The sequence below is a fragment of the Heteronotia binoei genome, chromosome 1, assembly GCF_032191835.1.
Source record: "Heteronotia binoei isolate CCM8104 ecotype False Entrance Well chromosome 1, APGP_CSIRO_Hbin_v1, whole genome shotgun sequence".
Classification (NCBI taxonomy): Eukaryota; Metazoa; Chordata; class Lepidosauria; order Squamata; family Gekkonidae; genus Heteronotia; species Heteronotia binoei.
In genome coordinates this window covers 147,929,039-147,946,886 of record NC_083223.1, presented here as the reverse complement: position 1 = coordinate 147,946,886, position 17,848 = coordinate 147,929,039, and positions in this window count along the sequence as shown.

The following is a 17,848-nucleotide window of genomic DNA, read 5'->3' as shown; positions in this document are numbered from 1 at the left end:
GGTTGTGAACTGGCAGAGACTGACCAAGAGAGAGATCTTGGGGTCATGGTAGATAACTCACTGAAAATGTCAAGACAGTGTGCGATTGCAATAAAAAAGGCCAACTCCATGCTGGGAATTATTAGGAAGGGAATTGAAAACAAATTAGCCAGTACTATAATGCCCCTGTATAAATCGATGGTGCAGTCTCATTTGGAATACTGTGTGCAATTCTGGTCACCGCATCTCAAAAAGGATATTATAGCATTGGAAAAAGTGCAGAAAAGGGCAACTAGAATGATTAAAGGTTTGGAACACTTTCCCTATGAAGAAAGCTTGAAACGCTTGGGGCTCTTTAGCTTGAAGAAACGTCGGCTGCGGGGTGACATGATAGAGGTTTACAAGATTATGCATGGGATGGAGAAAATAGAGAAAGAAGTCCTTTTCTCCCTTTCTCACAATACAAGAACCCGTGGGCATTCAATGAAATTGCTGAGCAGACAGGTTAAAACGGATAAAAGGAAGTACTTCTTCACCCAAAGGGTGATCAACATGTGGAATTCACTGCCACAGGATGTGACGGCGGCTACAAGCATACCCAGCTTCAAGAGGGGATTGGATAAAAATATGGAGCAGAGGTCCATCAGTGGCTATTAGCCACAGTGTGTGTGTGTGTGTGTGTATATATAGATATATGTATTGGCCGCTGTGTGATACAGAGTGTTAGACTGGATGGGCCATTGTCCTGATCCAACATGGCTTTTCTTATGTTCTTAAATATTGTGTTAAGTTCAAGCTTGCGATTACCTTTTATGTTTGAATATCATCAAGCTCACTGATCCCCAGCATAGTAAAGAGTCCAATAGCACAGTTAAAACTAACAGATTTTCTTGTAGCGTAAGCTTTCAAGAAACACAGGTGTCTTGTTAATCTTAAAGGTGCTACTGGACTCTTTACTATCTTTCAGCAACAGACTAACATGGCTAACTCCTCTGGCTCTATGATACCAGCATGGCAGCCATGGGGACCATAGTGTCTGCCAGTGGGTTTCCTGGCATCCATCTTCTTCCCCAAAGCAAAGAGACAGTCTGGCTTTCATTCGCGAAGCAGATTTTTTAGAAGCAGCCAAAAGACACTACATTTGTGTCTGTAGGGGCCTCCCATTTAGAAACAACTGTAGCAAGACTCTAGAGTTGCAACCCCCCAACATTTTGTGATTATCCCCTATGGCAGCCATTTTATGGTGGTGCCTACTCCCTGCTCTCAATAGTCCATAAGTGTTCATAGGCTGAACAAAGTTGGGGGAACCCAAATATAACAAAAGTAGCTGTAGGAAGTGCTTGGAAGCACAGACCCAAGGAAGGCTGAACAGAGCTGGTGCAGCAGCAGGTGCACTCAGAGGTGCTCTGAGCATCTACAACTACACCTGCTGCTGTGCTGCCTTACCGACCCTGGTGCCCTTTCCCCCCTGCTGCTGCCTGCCCGCCGAGGTGGGTGGCAAAGGTGAGTGCAGCGGGGAAGTGGCACCAGATATAGCGGTGGGGCATACATGGGGAGGGGGCACCAGCCAGCCACCCTTGAAGCCAGGTAGCGCTCTAGGCATCTGCCAACCTGGCCTGCTCAGACATGCCAGCCCTGCGCCCAGTTCTGTTTTTGTGACACAGTAGGAATTTGAAACATATCATCCATATACCAGTTAATAATAAAAAAATTTCCCCAGCTGCTGTTAGGCAAGGGAAGTTGTGTAGCTCTAAGAAAGGTCAAATATTAGGCAAAATATTAAGCAATATAAGCTTTAGGACTAACACTTTCTATATCAAGTCATGTTCTTGAACTAGTAACAGGTTAGTGAGGCAAGATCTTTCCTTACAGAACCCATGCTGAGTCTTCCTCAATAACCCGTGTTCATCAACGTGCCTGCTCATTCTGTCCTTGATAATGGTTTCTACCAACTTTCCCGGTATTGAAGTCAGACTGACTGGCCTGTAATTTCCCGGGTCTCCTCTGGAACCCTTTTTAAAGATAGGGGTGACATTTGCTACCTTCCAGTCCTCTGGAACGGAGGCAGATTTCAATGAAAGATTACAGATTTTTGTCAAAAGATCCACAAGTTCAACTTTGAGTTCTTTCAGAACTCTCGGATGTATGCCATCCGGACCCGGTGACTTATTAGTTTTTAATTTGTCTGTCAGTTGTAGGACCTCCTCTTTTGTCACCTCAATATGACTCAGGTCTTTCAACACCCCTTCCAAAATTAGTGGTTCTGGGGCGGGCAAAAAGTTCTCATCTTCCACAGTGAAGATGGAGGCAAAAAATTCATTCAGCTTCTCAGCCATTTCCCTATCCTCCTTCTATTGAGTCCTATTGAGCATTGTGCATCTGCTTTATTAATACATAAGGCTTAATAAGTTTCAGTAATATTATCTACTGTAACATAATTAAGGGGTTTTCTGGCTGTTTACCTTGCAGGCTCAAAGCTAAATATTTTGATATGATGCTTTAGCATAATTCAAGCAACAAAGGCCAAAATTAAACTATAGAACAGTGTTCTTCAGACATTCTCCCAATTTTTTAGGAACTGTTTATCTGTGTGTACTTCCTTGTGTGTTTAAGTATTGCAGCCAGCCTGTTAGTTTCCCCCCATGGAATTTGTACCTTTGGTGCCAATTCCATTGGGAAGATATATATTCTAGATACCCTCCCACTTGGGTGGGAATGTTTAAAGAGTTGTCCAACTGTTTGGGAGCTACTCATGGATGAGTAGTTCTTATGCTGCCCTGAGCCCACTTGTATGAAAGGACAGGGTACAAATTAAATAAATAACTGCTGCTGGGAGAATGTCTAAATAGTGCTTAAAACAGGGTTTCCCAAACATTTTTCCCCCGTGGCCCAGTTATTTTTACACTTGTCCTTCATGGCCCGCTAAAATTTGGGGGTGGAGTCAGGAGACTTTGGGGGAGGAACTGGGAGACAGGAATTATGTCATTACAGACCTATTATGGACCTTCAGAATCTGAACAAATTTATCCTGTACCAGAAGTTCAGGATGTCCACACTGCAATCAATCCTGCCCCTCATCAACCAAGGGGACTGGATGGCCACCCTAGACCTCAAGGATGCTTACTTCCATATCAGCGTCCACCCAGAGTTCAGAAGGTTTTTTAAGATTTGCTGTGGGCCCACAGCATTTCCAGTTCACGGCCCTACCATTCGGCCTGTCCACAGCACCCAGGGTGTTTACAAAGATGATGAGCGTAGTGGCTGCCCACCTCCGGCTGCAGGGAGTGATAGTCTTCCCATATATAGACGACTGGCTCCTGGTAGCCAGATCAAGGGAAAGCCTGTCTGCCCACATCACGGCCACACTACGTCTTCTCGATGCCCTGGGCCTGCAGGTCAACCTAGAGAAATCAAAGCTCACTCCATCAAGGGCAGTGCAGTTTATAGGTGCAGTGCTGGACACAAACCTTCATCGGGCGTTCTTGCCCACCCAGAGGGCAGAGGACATCATAAGCACGGTACAGTTGCTTCAGAGGCAAGGGTGGGGCACAGCACAACAGCTTCAGCGGATGCTGGGGCTGATGGTGGCGACGACAAGCGTGCTACTCTTCGCGAAACTGAAGATGAGAGACCTGCAGCTATGGTTTCTTCGTCAGTTTCGCCCGACCAAAGACTCACCTCGAAAGAGGTTCACTATTCCCCCTATGACGCTTCAATCGCTTCAATGGTGGGAATCGAAGGACAACATCTGCCAGGGGGCCCCCTTCCACCTCCCGACCCCCACTGTGACTATCACCACAGACGCTTCCCTGTGGGGGTGGGGGGCCCACATGGACGGCCTGTGCGTAGGGGGCCAGTGGCCTCCCAAGCTGGCCCTGCACCACATAAATTACCTGGAACTGCTGGCGGTGCACTTCGCCCTTCGCTCCTTCTGCCCAAGGCTGGCGGGAAAGACGGTGGCACTGCTCACAGACAACACCACCGCCCTGTCTTACATCAACAGGCAGGGCGGGACAGTGTCTCGTCGGCTCTGTGCACTGGCGATGGACTTGTGGTCGGAGTGCATCCAGTACGGCATCTTCGTGAAGGCGACACATCTGCTAGGGGTCCTCAACACCCAGGCGGACTCCCTCAGCAGAGGGGGGGCGTCACCGCACGAGTGGGAGCTGCAGTGGCGCTTCCTGGAACCAGTTTTCCAGCTCTGGGGGCACCCACAACTGGACGTTTCTGCTACAGCAGAGAACAAGAAGTGCCCCATGTTCTGCTCCAGAGGGGGAGCGGACCCAGCATCCCTGGGGGACGGGCTCCTCCTCCCCTGGGCGGGCCGGTTCCTCTACTTGTTCCCGCCCCTTCCCCTGTTGACGAAAGTAGTCAGCAAGATAGCAACAGAGCGCCCACGTTGCATCCTGGTGACCCCATGGTGGCCCCGCCAGAACTGGTTCTCCACCCTACTGCAGTTGTCGAAGGGGAGCTTCTGCCACTTCCCAGCGGAACCAGACCTCCTGTCGTCTCAGGGGGGGCACGTCCTGCATCACAACGTGCCACACCTGAAACTGACAGCATGGCTGATAGACCATTAGAGTTCTCTGGCAGGGTCCAGGAGGTCCTACTGAATAGCAGGAAACCCTCCACCAGAGCCTCCTACGATAGGAAGTGGAGGAGGTTCTCGAGCTTTATGGCTGACCGATCAGGCACACCGCATGAGGCAGGCCTGTCGGCAGTCTTTGATTTCTTGCTATCCCTGGTGGACGCAGGCCTAGTTTTCTCTTCCATTAAGGTCTACCTGGCAGCCATATCTGCCTGTCACGAACCCGTGGGAGGGTACTCTATTTTCGCTCACCCTCAGTCCAAGAAGTTTTTGAGGGGTCTGTTTAGGCTGCATCCACCATCAAAGCCCCCCACTCAATTGTGGGACTTGACACTGGTCCTGGATAGACTAACTAGGCGTCCCTTTGAACCTATGGCCACGTGCTCTCTGCAGCTCCTGTCCTGGAAGACTGCATTTTTGGTGGCCATCACTTCTGCACGCCGCGTGGGGGAACTCACGGCGATGCGTTGTGACTATCCTTACTTAGTTTTTAGAGAGTCTGGTGTCTCCTTGGCCCCAGACATTAGTTTTCTCCCTAAGGTGGCCTCCCAATTCCACCTCAACCTGGAGGTTTGGCTACCAACCTTTTTCCCTAACCCCTCCTCGGACGAGGAGCGTAGGTTGCACGCCCTGGACGTCAAGCGTGCCTTGCTCTTTTATCTAAAGCGCTCTAAAGCCTTTCGCAAGGACCAGCAGCTATTCGTCTCGTACACTGCGCCCAAGCTGGGCTCCAAGATCTCGTCCCAGAGGTTCTCGAAGTGGCTGACGGAGACGATCAGGCTCTGCTACCTCCTGGCAAAGAGGCCGTTGCCTGGACCTGTCCGTGGACACTCCACAAGAGCGATGGCGACGTCGGTGGCGTTCCTGAAAGGTGTGCCCTTGACGGATGTCTGCAAAGCTGCTACCTGGTCTTCCCCGCATGCCTTCATGAAGCACTACGCGCTAGACGTGCATGCTCAGCAGAGGACTCGGTTGGGGACTGCGGTGCTACAATCTGCTATTTCCGGTTGACTGTCTTCCCACCTCCAGGTATGCCTTGCTTGCTAATCTCCCACAAGTGTGATGCACAGAGACCACGAAGAAGATAGACAGGTTGCTTACGTGTAACTGTAGATCTTCGAGTGGTCATCTGTGCATTCACACTACCTGCCATCCTTCCCCACTGCTGACGGTCTCCCTCCAGTAGGAGCTTCCAGCGGTCATGAAGGAACTGGTGGGATTACCGCGATGGCGCTGTTGGGCGTGCGCAATGGGACGCCTGCGCATGCCCAGTGGCGCCGACCGCGGAAAATTCCCGGGCTTTCTTACAGATACCGATCGGGGACCGGCACAGGCGCAGTATCCCCACAAGTGTGAATGCACAGATGACCACTCGAAGATCTACAGTTACAGGTAAGCAACCTGTCTTTCTCCAACTTGCAAGCACTCCTAATGCCCATGTTCAACTGCCTGCACCACCTACACACCCCTTCCTCAACAGCACTGGCCACTGTATGCAGTTGGGAGTGCTGTTGCCATTGCCATCAGGAATGCCACCACTGTGTACCACCCACACTGAATCCTGGCAGCTGCTCTACCTCAAAATATGCTGACGCATTTAGTAGGCCCTTCCTTAGCTGCTATTACTGGAACCCTGCCTCAAGCTACGACCAAGTTTGCTTGGTTTCAAGAAAATCTTTGGATAGCTATTTTTCATACTTTTCCTTGGCTGAAACACTGGGAAATTGCTGTGAAAGGTAGCAGTGAATTGTACTGCAAATAATGAATTAATTTCAAGTTATTTGAAGTTCATACAAGCTTTTCTGCAGTTATCCCAAAAAGTTTGCAGCTTTTTACTGGCTGTGTTTCCCATGCCTTTAAAAGCAGCCCAGCTCCTCTCTGCAATATTACCTGAGGGGATGGAAGGAAGGAAAACAGGGCTTAGGCTTTGCAGCCTGTGTCAGTCTTCAAGCCTAACTTTTCTCTGCACAACACAGAGATGTTGGGGGATGGAAGGAAGGAAAACGGCGCTCAGGCTTTTCAGCCTGTGTCAGACTTCAAGCCTAGCTTTCTTCTGCACAACAGAGAAATGGGAAAAGAAGGAAGCAGAGCAGAGCTCATGCTTTGCTGGGGGCAGGGCTAGCTTTGGCTTTTCTTGTGGCCTAATAGTGAGGCTTCCATGGCCCAGTACCGGGCCACGACCCTGCAAATGGAAAATGCTGGTTTAAAATATTGTAATAAAATTTTCATTTTCTAAGTGCTCGCCAATTTGTTCTCAATCCAGGAAAATGTCTACCCATCTAGTGTACCTGTTTGGAACAAAATTTGTTCGAAATGCCATGAAACATGTCCTGACCTACCTAGTGCCCAATCTCATTGAATCTCACAAGCTAAGCAGTGTTGTCCCTTGTTAGTATTTCCATAGGAAACCACCAAGGAAACGCAGGGTTGTTACACAGAGGCAGGTAATGACAAACCACCTCTGTTTATCTCTTGCCTTGAAAACCTGTAGGGTCACCATAAGTTGAGTGCAACTTCAGGCCTGTAGCCATGTTGGGGCCCACAGGAGCTGGCCCCACCACTTAATCACAGATGCCAGGATTCAGCCCCACCACTTATCACTCCCAACTTTGCCCACCCTGGCCGATCCTACCTGCTTAGAAAGAGACAGCACAGTGCAGCAGCTTTGTGAGCTGGCTGTCCCTTCTTCTTCATCTGCTCCTGAAAGGAACTAGCTAAGCCAGAGGGCCAAGCAGCCAAGCCCAGGAAGAGGGAGGTGGCTGTGCCAGGACTGAAAAAGGAAAGAGTCATGGGGGGGAGCCACCAGGGAACAGAGAGGGGGTAGCATTGCACTGGGAGCCATGTCAGCCTTCCTGTTACCTAGGTGTTACTTTCCCTAGCCTCACAGCCCTCCCGGCAGCTCTCCCCTGTCCTCCCCACCATGGCCTCTCACTGACGCCCTGATCCCTTCCCCCCCCCCCCGGCAATATTACCTAAGGGTGGCTCTCGGCAGCACAACTCCTTCCCCCAATGGGGTGAAAATAAGGTGTGGCATCTGGGGCACTTTCAGTGGGGTACCAGGGGGCCACTTTGCCCACCCTAGCCTGTCCTGCCCTGTTGGCCTCCTCCTTCCCTCCATCTGTCCATATCTGTGCCTTCTGTTCTTGGAGGACCACTCTGGCAGCCCACCCAGGTAGAGGAGGAGGCAGGCCGCAGCAGGTAGGCCCACCCACCCAATCACAAAGGGGTGTGCCCTCTGTCAGCCACCCAGAATTTTTATTTTTTATCTTTGTGACATCATTTTGGGCCCCATGGCCCCACCATTTTCCCTAGTGCCCCCCACACACACATACTTAAAGTCACACAGGCCTTTAGCTAGGAAATTTTATGGCATCTTCCACCACAATGCCATGAAGCACAGGGATTTTTTTCTCCCCTCTTCTTAATTTGCCAGGACATGAATTAACAATAAATTAATTCAGACATCATTTTCTCTTTGTTTGTCAGGCTGCTCAGTAATTTTGTTGTTAATGGCCAGAATCTTGGAAAGAGGGAATAGGATTAGGGTTCCCAAGTCCATCCCCAGAAATATCTGGGGACTTTGGGGGTGGAGCCAGGAGACTTTGGGGGTGGAGCCAGGAGACACTGGGGTGGAGCTAGGGGGAGGAGGGGAAACGATGAGCCGCGGCCCACCTCCACGTCCCCGGCCCGCCTCCACCCCCCCTCCGCTTCCACCCCAGAAGCGGAGCGGGTGAGGCGGCAGCGGCGCGGCGGCCTCTTCTCCGCTCGCCGTGGCTGCTCCTCCGAGATGGGCTCAGCCTGAGCCCATCTCAGAGGAGCAGCCACGGCGAGCGGAGAAGAGGCCGCCGCACAGCTGACGCCTCTTCTCTGCTCGCCCGCCTCCATGTCCCCGGCCCGCCTCCACCCCCCCTCCGCTTCCACCCCAGAAGTGGAGCGGGCGAGGCGGCAGTGGTGCAGCGGCCTCTTCTCCGCTCGCTGTGGCTGCTCCTCCATGGAGCTGCTCCATGGAGGAGCAGCCATGGCGAGCGGAGAAGAGGCCGCCGCTGCCGCCTCGCCCGCTCCGCTTCTGGGGTGGAAGCAGAGGGGGGGTGGAGGCGGGCCGGGGACGTGGCGAGCCGTGAGTCCGGGTCCTAGAAGGGCCCAGATTCGCGGCTCGCCATGCTCCTGGCCTGCCTCGCCCTCCCCTGTGCTGCTGCTGCCTCTTGGCTGCTCCTCTGAGATGGGCTCAGCCTGGGCTCATCTCGGAGGAGCAGCTGCGGTGGGAGGAGAGGGGGCAGCAGCGACGCGGCAGCCTCGCCGGCTCCGGGATGCGGCAGCTCGCCATGCTCCCCGGCGCCGTTTCCACCCTCTCCCCCCGTTTCCGTTTTTTGGGGGAGCGGGGGAAGAGGGTGGAAATCCTGGGGTCCCCCGCCAGGGTGGGAGGGTTGGGAAGCCTAAATAGGATTATTTACTGAACAGTCATTTTAGAATGCTGCTTGCACATTTAGGCGAGAACTTTTTAAGTATGGTGAATATGGACTTACTCAGAACAAGAGAATGAAAGAGCTGAAGATTCAGGAAAGAGATCTGGAATATTCCAGGTCATGCTGTGTGTCTGTTTTTCCTGTCCCTTCATTGTTTGTATTACCAATTAATTAACAATTGAGAAAAAAAACTAAAGATTTCTGTTATAGAGGCTTGTATCTTCCAGAATTACCCAATAAAGGAACCATATAGGCAGATAAATGTTTCTGCAACATTGACTGATTCTGGACTTTTTCACTAAAGCAATCATGAGCACCCTCTGTTGGCGACTCATCATAATATTAAGCATGTATTTCTGTTAAATAGTCTTCATGGTTTCTTAGCATCATATATTTAGGTGCATGAGCAGAGTTGTGATGGACCTTTTTAAACCAAGATTTTAAAAAAATATTTTTGCCATTGACTGCACCCTGTGATCTATTGTTGCTGTTTTTTGCTTTGGGCATTTTTTTCCTGTGACCTATTGTTGCTGTTTTTTGTTTCGAGCAGTTTTATTATTTATTCCTGAACACCCCTTCCAAGTACTGCTCTTGCGTTTATACTTAGACTCTTGTATTTTCTATTGGTCATTGTCTTTGGTTTGGGTGTTTCTGAAAGGATTTCTGTTTTAAAATGTTGTTTTAATCTATAGTTGCTATTTTATTGCATAGGCCGGGGTTGTCAGTATTATATTCAGGTTATTAATAGAATGAACAGTAGTACATCAAAGAGTAAGAACAAGAAATTTGCACAAAAATAAGCTGACACACCTGATGGTCTTCCCAAAATACCTTTTAAAAACAGTGGTTTGGTATTGTGCAGAGATCAATGAGTACAGCTATTTCACTGGAATGGTATAAATATTAATTTTTATCTATGTAGATCATAGTTTGGCTATCCTTTGCAAGTTAGATGCTGTCCTGTAGTCTTGCATAGTAGTAGCACATTGATAGTAGTAGCAGTTTACCACAAAGTAAAATATAATAACTGTTGAAAGAGGTATCATAATAACTTTCTGTCATATATTGTGATTTTGCAAAGTATTCTCCTCAACATGCAGTTTTGGTCTGGTAGATGTGTGATGGCATGCTAAGAATAAAACTTAACAGCATTTTGGAATGAATGGAATAAAGAAAGCTTGGGGAATTTGTCATTTATCAAGAACCATTGTGTCGCAAATAGCTGTGAAATATGTTTAGTGGCCAGGGATAGAGTTAAAAAGCATAACAGTAGGTGGCAGTGCAGAATTGTGTTGTAAGGAAAGAGTCAAATTAATCCTGAGTTTTGTACTTTCAAAGGGGCAGTGGCTGGTTTTTTGTTTCTTTGTCCCAAAAGACCTCAGTAACCTTGAAATGTTTTTTTTCACCCAGCCTCACCTAATCTAGTTAAATGTACAACACATTCTGAATTTCCAATAAGATTTTGCAAGTCTAAGACTTTACAAATTATTTAGCAGGCCCCAGAACATCTTATTCTCTCCCTTTCCATTCTTATTTGTTTTTTGTTCTGTCTAACCTGGTGAAGAGTTCTGATACCCTTGATAGTTTGTTTATTCTAATATTTTCCTGGTTGTTGAAAAAGGAATTATGTGATGAAGCAACATAGCTTATTACAATCTTAATATACTTTCCAGCAATAATAAATTACAGTTTGATGCCGGAAAAATGTGATTACTCCCCTCCCCCATAGAAGCAGTTCTTTGAGAGAAGAAGTCTAGATTTGCACAGAAAGAAATAACAATTTTATTAAATTATAAATTGATTGATTTTATGGTAAGTGTCCTAGTCTCTACTGTTCCATGCTAGGAATACTGTTCAGAGGGTTTTTTTGTAGTGTCCAGTGTGGGATGCAGAAAAGTTCTAAATGATTGTTCATTAATGAACTCCTATTGCTGGAAATCAAGTATTATCTTAGCCTTTCCATTCTCCATGAGAATTTCAACATATAGTACTGAATGTCTTTGCAACAGATGCAGCAGTGAAAATTTACCCCAGCAACACAGATGCCGGTGAGAGCAGTACTTTGAACCAGCCGGTAGGAGATGTTTGCTGGTTCAAAGCATAGAGTTAAGACCTGATCACTCCTTTTTGATAGTTGGAAATTGGAGTTGAGAGAGAATGATTAAAGATCAGTATTGGTATCAACTCTCTGGTTATGTTTCCCCATCTGAGCAAATGAGTATAAAAAGATGTTGCCATATTCTGGCAGGGTTTGCTGGGTCTACTGTGAAACTTAGTTGCAATAGAGTGCAGAATTTATATCAGTAAGCTTGCCTTGGATAGGTTCTTTCCCTTTGGCTGGCACAGTTTGAAACCTGAAATTGCACATCTTCTGGCTGATTGATTGTTTGCCTAACTGTACCTTAGTTTCTTGGAAACCATTTTGTCCCTGTCAGTTTACTTCATACCTCCGTTAGTCACAGGTTTGGATGCAGATTTTATAGCCAAGCCATAATTCTGGCCCTTCAAACACTTACTTTCCCCTGGAATTCTCCAGTGCGGTAGGGAAGATGGGAAAGTGTCACGGGTGCTGGGGACCCTGCAGAGGAAGTTGAGCCTGCAGAAGAAACTGTGCCCCTGCCACCTGCACCAGTGCCCCTGATTCAGTGCCTTTGATTCAGATCAAAGTGTCTAATTTCAGAGTCCAACAACAACAAGTGTCTAATTTCAGAGTCCAACAACATATTAAGCACACAAAAAATGTAAGAGTTTTATTTACTTCATTTATAACCCAGTTATCTCCAGCAGACAGGTTTTAAACCTGTTTCACCCAGATCCTAGCCATAAACTCTTAACTGACTACACCATGCTGGCTGTCGCACTATGTAGAAAGAAAAAGTAGAACTGTCTAGTAGTTTCATTTGATTTGAAGCCTCACAGTCATACAGAGAATAAAAAGGCACCCTGGGAAATTTGTCACCCAAATTTTGATATTTGTAAGCCACTTGTGAATGCACCATCTTGTCAATTTAAAAAAAATGTGTGCCAAAAAACATTATAAACCAGTGTTGTCAATGGGAAGGTAATTAGCTTTGACTTTCACAAAAAGAAGGCTATGAATATGTTTCATAATAAAAATTCTTTGTTTTTCAGTTTCTTGCAAGTAGAAATGGACTGTTAAAATTAGGATTTGCATTTTTTGGCTTCATTTTAAGTAAGCATATAATCAAGAACAACACACTCATCACTTAGAGTTCCCATTCCCCCAGCCCGTGGGGTTTCCCCCAATTTTGGGGCCTCCAATCCACTGGCATGGAGATGGCGGGCGGGGTAGCCCTGCCCCTGAAGAGCTCCATCATCATCCAATGTGCCTGGCATAATGACATCACCCAGAAGTCATTACACCAGGCATATCACATAGGGGGCACTCTAGCATTGGGGTAAAAAATTCTATTGTGCCATAGAGTTTTTATCCAAATGCTAGAGCGTCCCCTGCATGACATGCCCAGTGTGATGACATAACTTCCAGGTGAGGTTATTGCACCATGCACGCCAGCAGCCAGGTAAGACCTGGCAACCCTAGAATAATTAATCATGTTAGAGATTGGCCCAGGATGAAGAAAAACTGTGCTGCACCCAGCAGTATAAAAGGGGAAAATGTCAAGTGATAGGTGACTGATATATTGTCATACAAAACCCCTACTCTTTCCCCCTACTCCTTTCATTGTTTTAAATGCTGCTGGTTTATTTTTTATTTTTGTCCAGTTGACTATAACATCAAAGAGGAAATTATTTGATTCATTGCTTTAAATTGCAACACAGCACAACTTTTAAAATTTTAATTGCCTAATTTAGGTACTGAACTGTCTAGGCTCAAAATAAAGAATTTCACAAGCCTTTTCTTCACCACCCCTCAGAATGCTAAAGTACTGAGCCTGAGCACCTCACTGCAAGAAGAAAGACTCCTTCTCTCTTAAGAAGCCTAATATATCAGTCTGTCTCTACAGACCCATGTTAAAATAGAGATTGTAGGCTTATTAGCATCCTATTAATATGTGCATAAAATGTAGTCTGTGTCTCAGCCCAAATACACAGATTGTGAAATCAAAGAGTAATCCTTCACACCTTTTGCTGGCTTCATCCTGAACTTTTATTTATCTTAAAACAACTTCCTTAAGAGAATTTCCTCTTCTAAAAGATACACTTCTCCATATTTACTTCATTCAGTTCCCTTTTCAGCTATGTGATCATTGAGAGACCAGAAACTCTAATTGTGATTTTTTGAATTTTTCATTTTAGTGCTAAATGAATAATTGTAAACAAAAGTTTGGACTTCTTCATTTTGAAGAAAAAAATTGACATAGTGGGTTTTTTAAAGTCTTGTCAGGAAAGATGGGACAATTATGTAAGCTATTTCTTTACTTTAATAGTTTTAGACAAGGTGAAGAGAGGGTCTGGTTGTATCTCTTGTTGTAGAAGCTAATATGAATATGCAAGAGAATATATGAGAGAGATAAGGATTTTAAACAATTTAAGTTTGCATTTTGTCAGTCTTTGTAAATTTGCTGCCTTGCTTTCTATTTTCCTTTAATTGGTTCACATTAACTTTTAGTATATTGCCAGTGAACAATTTTTATACAAGACATTTTTCACAGGCTTCACTAGTGTTTTGTAAGCATAAGTCCTTGTAAGAATTGTAAAGCAAAATAAAGAAACTTTCTGATGAGATTAACCCAACAATTTAGAACAAATAAAATGCAGATGTATTTCATTATAACTAGAAGGGGAATTCCTTTCCAGAACAGTTAAATTATTTAAAAATAAGTGCGGCAGTTTGTTTCTAAAATCCCAGCTTATTCCGCTTTTTGAGGTCTTCTCTTCTTATTTGTATCTATAGTTCTCAAATTTCTTGAGATTTCAGGCTGTGGGTTGGGAAGGCCCATGATGTAGCCATCTTGTGAAAACTAAACAGTGCTGGATCTGGTCAGTGTCCAGATGGGAGACCTGTAGGAGCCCTTTATATACTGCCTTGGTTTCAGCTGCAGAAGAAAGGCAAGAGATGTATGTAAAATGCATATTTTTACAAAATCAATTATGGTTAATGTATAGTCTGCAGAAGGATACTGTGAACCTGAGATCTGGCTAAGGATTCAGCATGAGTTTTCAGTGTCATCCACAGAGTACCCATAATGTATGCTTTTGCCTTTAAAATTTGAGATTCTGCCTTCCCATTCTCTCTTGCATAGCCTTGCGGCTCACCTAGAAACCTCACTCAGTATAGAAACCTGTCTTCCTCATACCTAATGCTATTTCTTCCAAGTCTGTCAAGCACATATAAGTCCTGATGTGTTTACTTCCTACACAGTTCCATGCACTAGTTCTCTTCTTCATTCTAAAGTGAGATAAATGAGATCTATAATATTGCTCTGACCTGGATAGCCCAGGCAAGCCCAGTTTCATCAGATCTTGGAAGATAAGCAGGGTCAACTATGGCTAGTATTGGGCTGGAAGATTTCCTTGAAATACCCAATTGGGAGAACAGGGGCAGGCCCTATTCAGCTGCCTCTCTAAATATCCTCCAGGCCTCCAATAGGGGTTAGTCACCAGAGGTTGACATGACTTCCAGATGCAGACACAAACACACACACACAACTTTTTTTTTGTAGAAAAAACGCAGCAGCAACTATTGCATAGTAGGTCACAACCCCCCTGGCATCACCACTGTTCCACACATGCCTTTTTTTGTAGAAATAGTCCAGCAGGAACTCATTTGCATATTAGGCAACACCCCTGACACCAAGCCAGCTGGAACTGCATTCCTGCGCGTTCCTGCTCAAAAAAAGCCCTGTAAACACATGCGCACACACAAAGAGAGAAAGATCTATAATTTTCAGAAATTTGTGACTTGTTTTTTTGAAGGGGGATTGTAGTTTACAGTGGAGGAAGCCATAATCCTTAGTTTATTTGGGACTGTTGACTGAGAAAATAAAAATATGTATACTGGACAATTTGTGGATCATCAGCAACTTTCCTTATGACTCAATTGGTATGATGAAATTAGCAGATCTGGGATAGATTTACTTGGAAATGTCCAAGTGAATATGCTTATAAGTACAGACTACATACTCCAATTCAGTGAAAAAATGAAGACAGTGTTATTCCAGAGGAAGTTGAATAATAACATGGACACCCTGTTATACCAATCAAGGTTTTTGGAATTGGAACATGGACACCCTTACAAGATGGATTAAGGCACAAAACAATGTGCAAGCTTTTCAGATTCTTCAGAACTCTTTATCAGACTGATGTTAAAAATGCTTCGCTATGGTAAAAGTTTCTCCAAGTTTGAACTCTGGTGTTACTGAAGACAGTGGTTAGAACTAGGGATGTGCAAAAAAAAAAAAGTCGGTAGTACACGGATTCAGAAATATACGGGGGGGGGGGGGAAATACGGAATCCCGTATATTTCTGAATTCCGTAGTCGGAATAGCAGCATATACGGTAGATGCGTGGCTATTTCCGAATATATGGCCCCATTATACCCTATGGGCCATTGAAATCAATGGCAAATAGGGTATATTTGAAGCCGCCTGGAGGGGAGGGGGTTTGAGGGAGAGCCCCCAAATTTGCAGGGGACCTGCAGAAGACTCTCCCCTACAAACCCCCCAAGTCCCAAAAAGATTGGGCCAGGGGGTCCAATTCCTGGAGCACCCAAAGCCAAACCTAACTTCACACCAGAGAATCTCTATAGGACCCAAATGCACTATATACATCTATCTACTCTATGAACCCTGCCACACAAAACACAATCTGCTCAAGGTCTGCTCTGCAGACCTGGCTGCAGCAAACCAGATGTCAGCTCTCCAGCCCTGCCCCAAAGAACGCGGTGAGAGTTGGCCAAGCACAACAAGCATGCTGGTTCTGGGTCTCTCACCCAGGTGCCAGCTTCCCTGCCACAGAACACACAATCTACAGATGCCAGCTCTCCAGCCCTGCCCCAAACAACATGGGGAGAGCTGGCTCAACACAACAAGCCTGCTGGTTCTGGGTCTCTCACCCAGGTGCCAGCTTCCCTGTCACAGAACACACAATCTACAGATGCAAGCTCTCCAACCCTGCCCCAAACAACACGGGGAGAGCTGGCCAAGCACAGCAAGCCTGTTGGTTCTGGGTCTCTCACCCAGGAGCCAGCTTTCCCTCCCCCCTCAAAACAAAAACCAGAACCAGGAAAAGGGGCAACAGGAGAAGGCCAAGAAACTCAACTGTTAAAAAGTGGCCTTTTCACCAATAAGAAACCTCAGGCCAAATCAGTCAACAACACCTCCCCCCTCCTAAAACCAGAACCAGGAAAAGGGGAACAACAGGACAGGAGGATGCAAAACCTGCAGCAATAGAGAATAGATCCAAACAGAAGGCCAACACAAACTCAACTGTTAAGAAAGTGGCCTTTTAAACAATGAAAATTAGGCCAAACAGCACCCCTCCCCAAGAACTAGAACCAGAAGAGAAAAGGAACAACAGCAGCAACAAATCAAACACAGAATCCTTTTAAAACAGTAAAAAAACCTTAACTTTTAACAATACAGGAACTTTACCAACCCCTCCCCCCAAAAAAAACCCTTCACCCTAACCCCAAGAAATCCAAGCCACCCAAATCAGGAAAAGTAAAAGGACACTGCACTTTTAAAAGTCCTCTCACTAAAGTAAGATATGGGCAAATTGGCAAAAAAAACCCCCACCCCAGGCCCCCTCCCCCAGCAGAACCCCCTAACCCTAAATAAGCTAGTACCCACCACCCAAATCTGGATAAGTAAAGGGACTCTGAGTCTTAAAAAGTCCTTTTACCAACTAAAATAAAAACAAGAACCCCAAGACTGTCTTACCTTATGTGGCATAGTTTTTGTTTGTGACATGATACACAACTCCTCCTTGAAACATAATCTTTAATACAATAGATAAGAACATATGAGAAGCCATGTTGGATCAGGCCAATGGCCCATCCAGTCCAACACGCTGTGTCACGCTGTGTCACACAGTGGCAAACAAACAAACAAAACAGGTGCTATCAAGAGATCCATCAGTGGGGCCAGGACACCAGAGGCCCTCCCACTGTGCCCCCCAAGCACCAAGAATGCAGAGCATCACTGCCCCAGATAGAGTGTTCCAACAATATGCTGTGGCTAATAGCCATTGATGGACCTCTGCTCCATATGTTTATCCAATCATCTCTTGAAGCTATGCTTGTAGCCACCACCACCTCCTATGGCAGTGAATTCCATGTGTTAATCACCCTTTGGGTGAATAAATACTACCTTTTATCAGTTCTAACCCTGACTGATATGATTGTGGGTTCAGTACAGCCTCCACTCTCTAGATTTGACTCAGAATTGGTTTTATTGCCTCAATATATAAGGAATTAATGTACATTTTCATTCTAAAGCTATGTGAGCTGAAGGGGGTGATAACTCAGAATTGCACAAATTCTGCATCTGGCAATTGACCCTTCCCTGAACTTGCAGCAGCAATTTACCTTTCCTGAGACAAGGTAAACTGATATATCACTAGCAGCTGTAGCAGCTGAGCCAGGACATGCCCAAAACAGGCAGCATAGGTGGGTGTGGTAGTGGAGTTTGGCAGCCAGATGGGAGCAGTCACATCACACCCTACCTGGGAAAGGGAGCAACTCTGGAGGCAGCTGCAGCTGCAGCTGAGATAAGGGTCAGGGACACTTCTAGTTGGGTGATGGGGTAGAGGGGATGAGCAAGCCAAGGGAGAGGGTTGGAAGGGTGGCCAATTTCTCCTATTGTTATTGGCTCATTTAAAATTTTTTGTTGTTCCT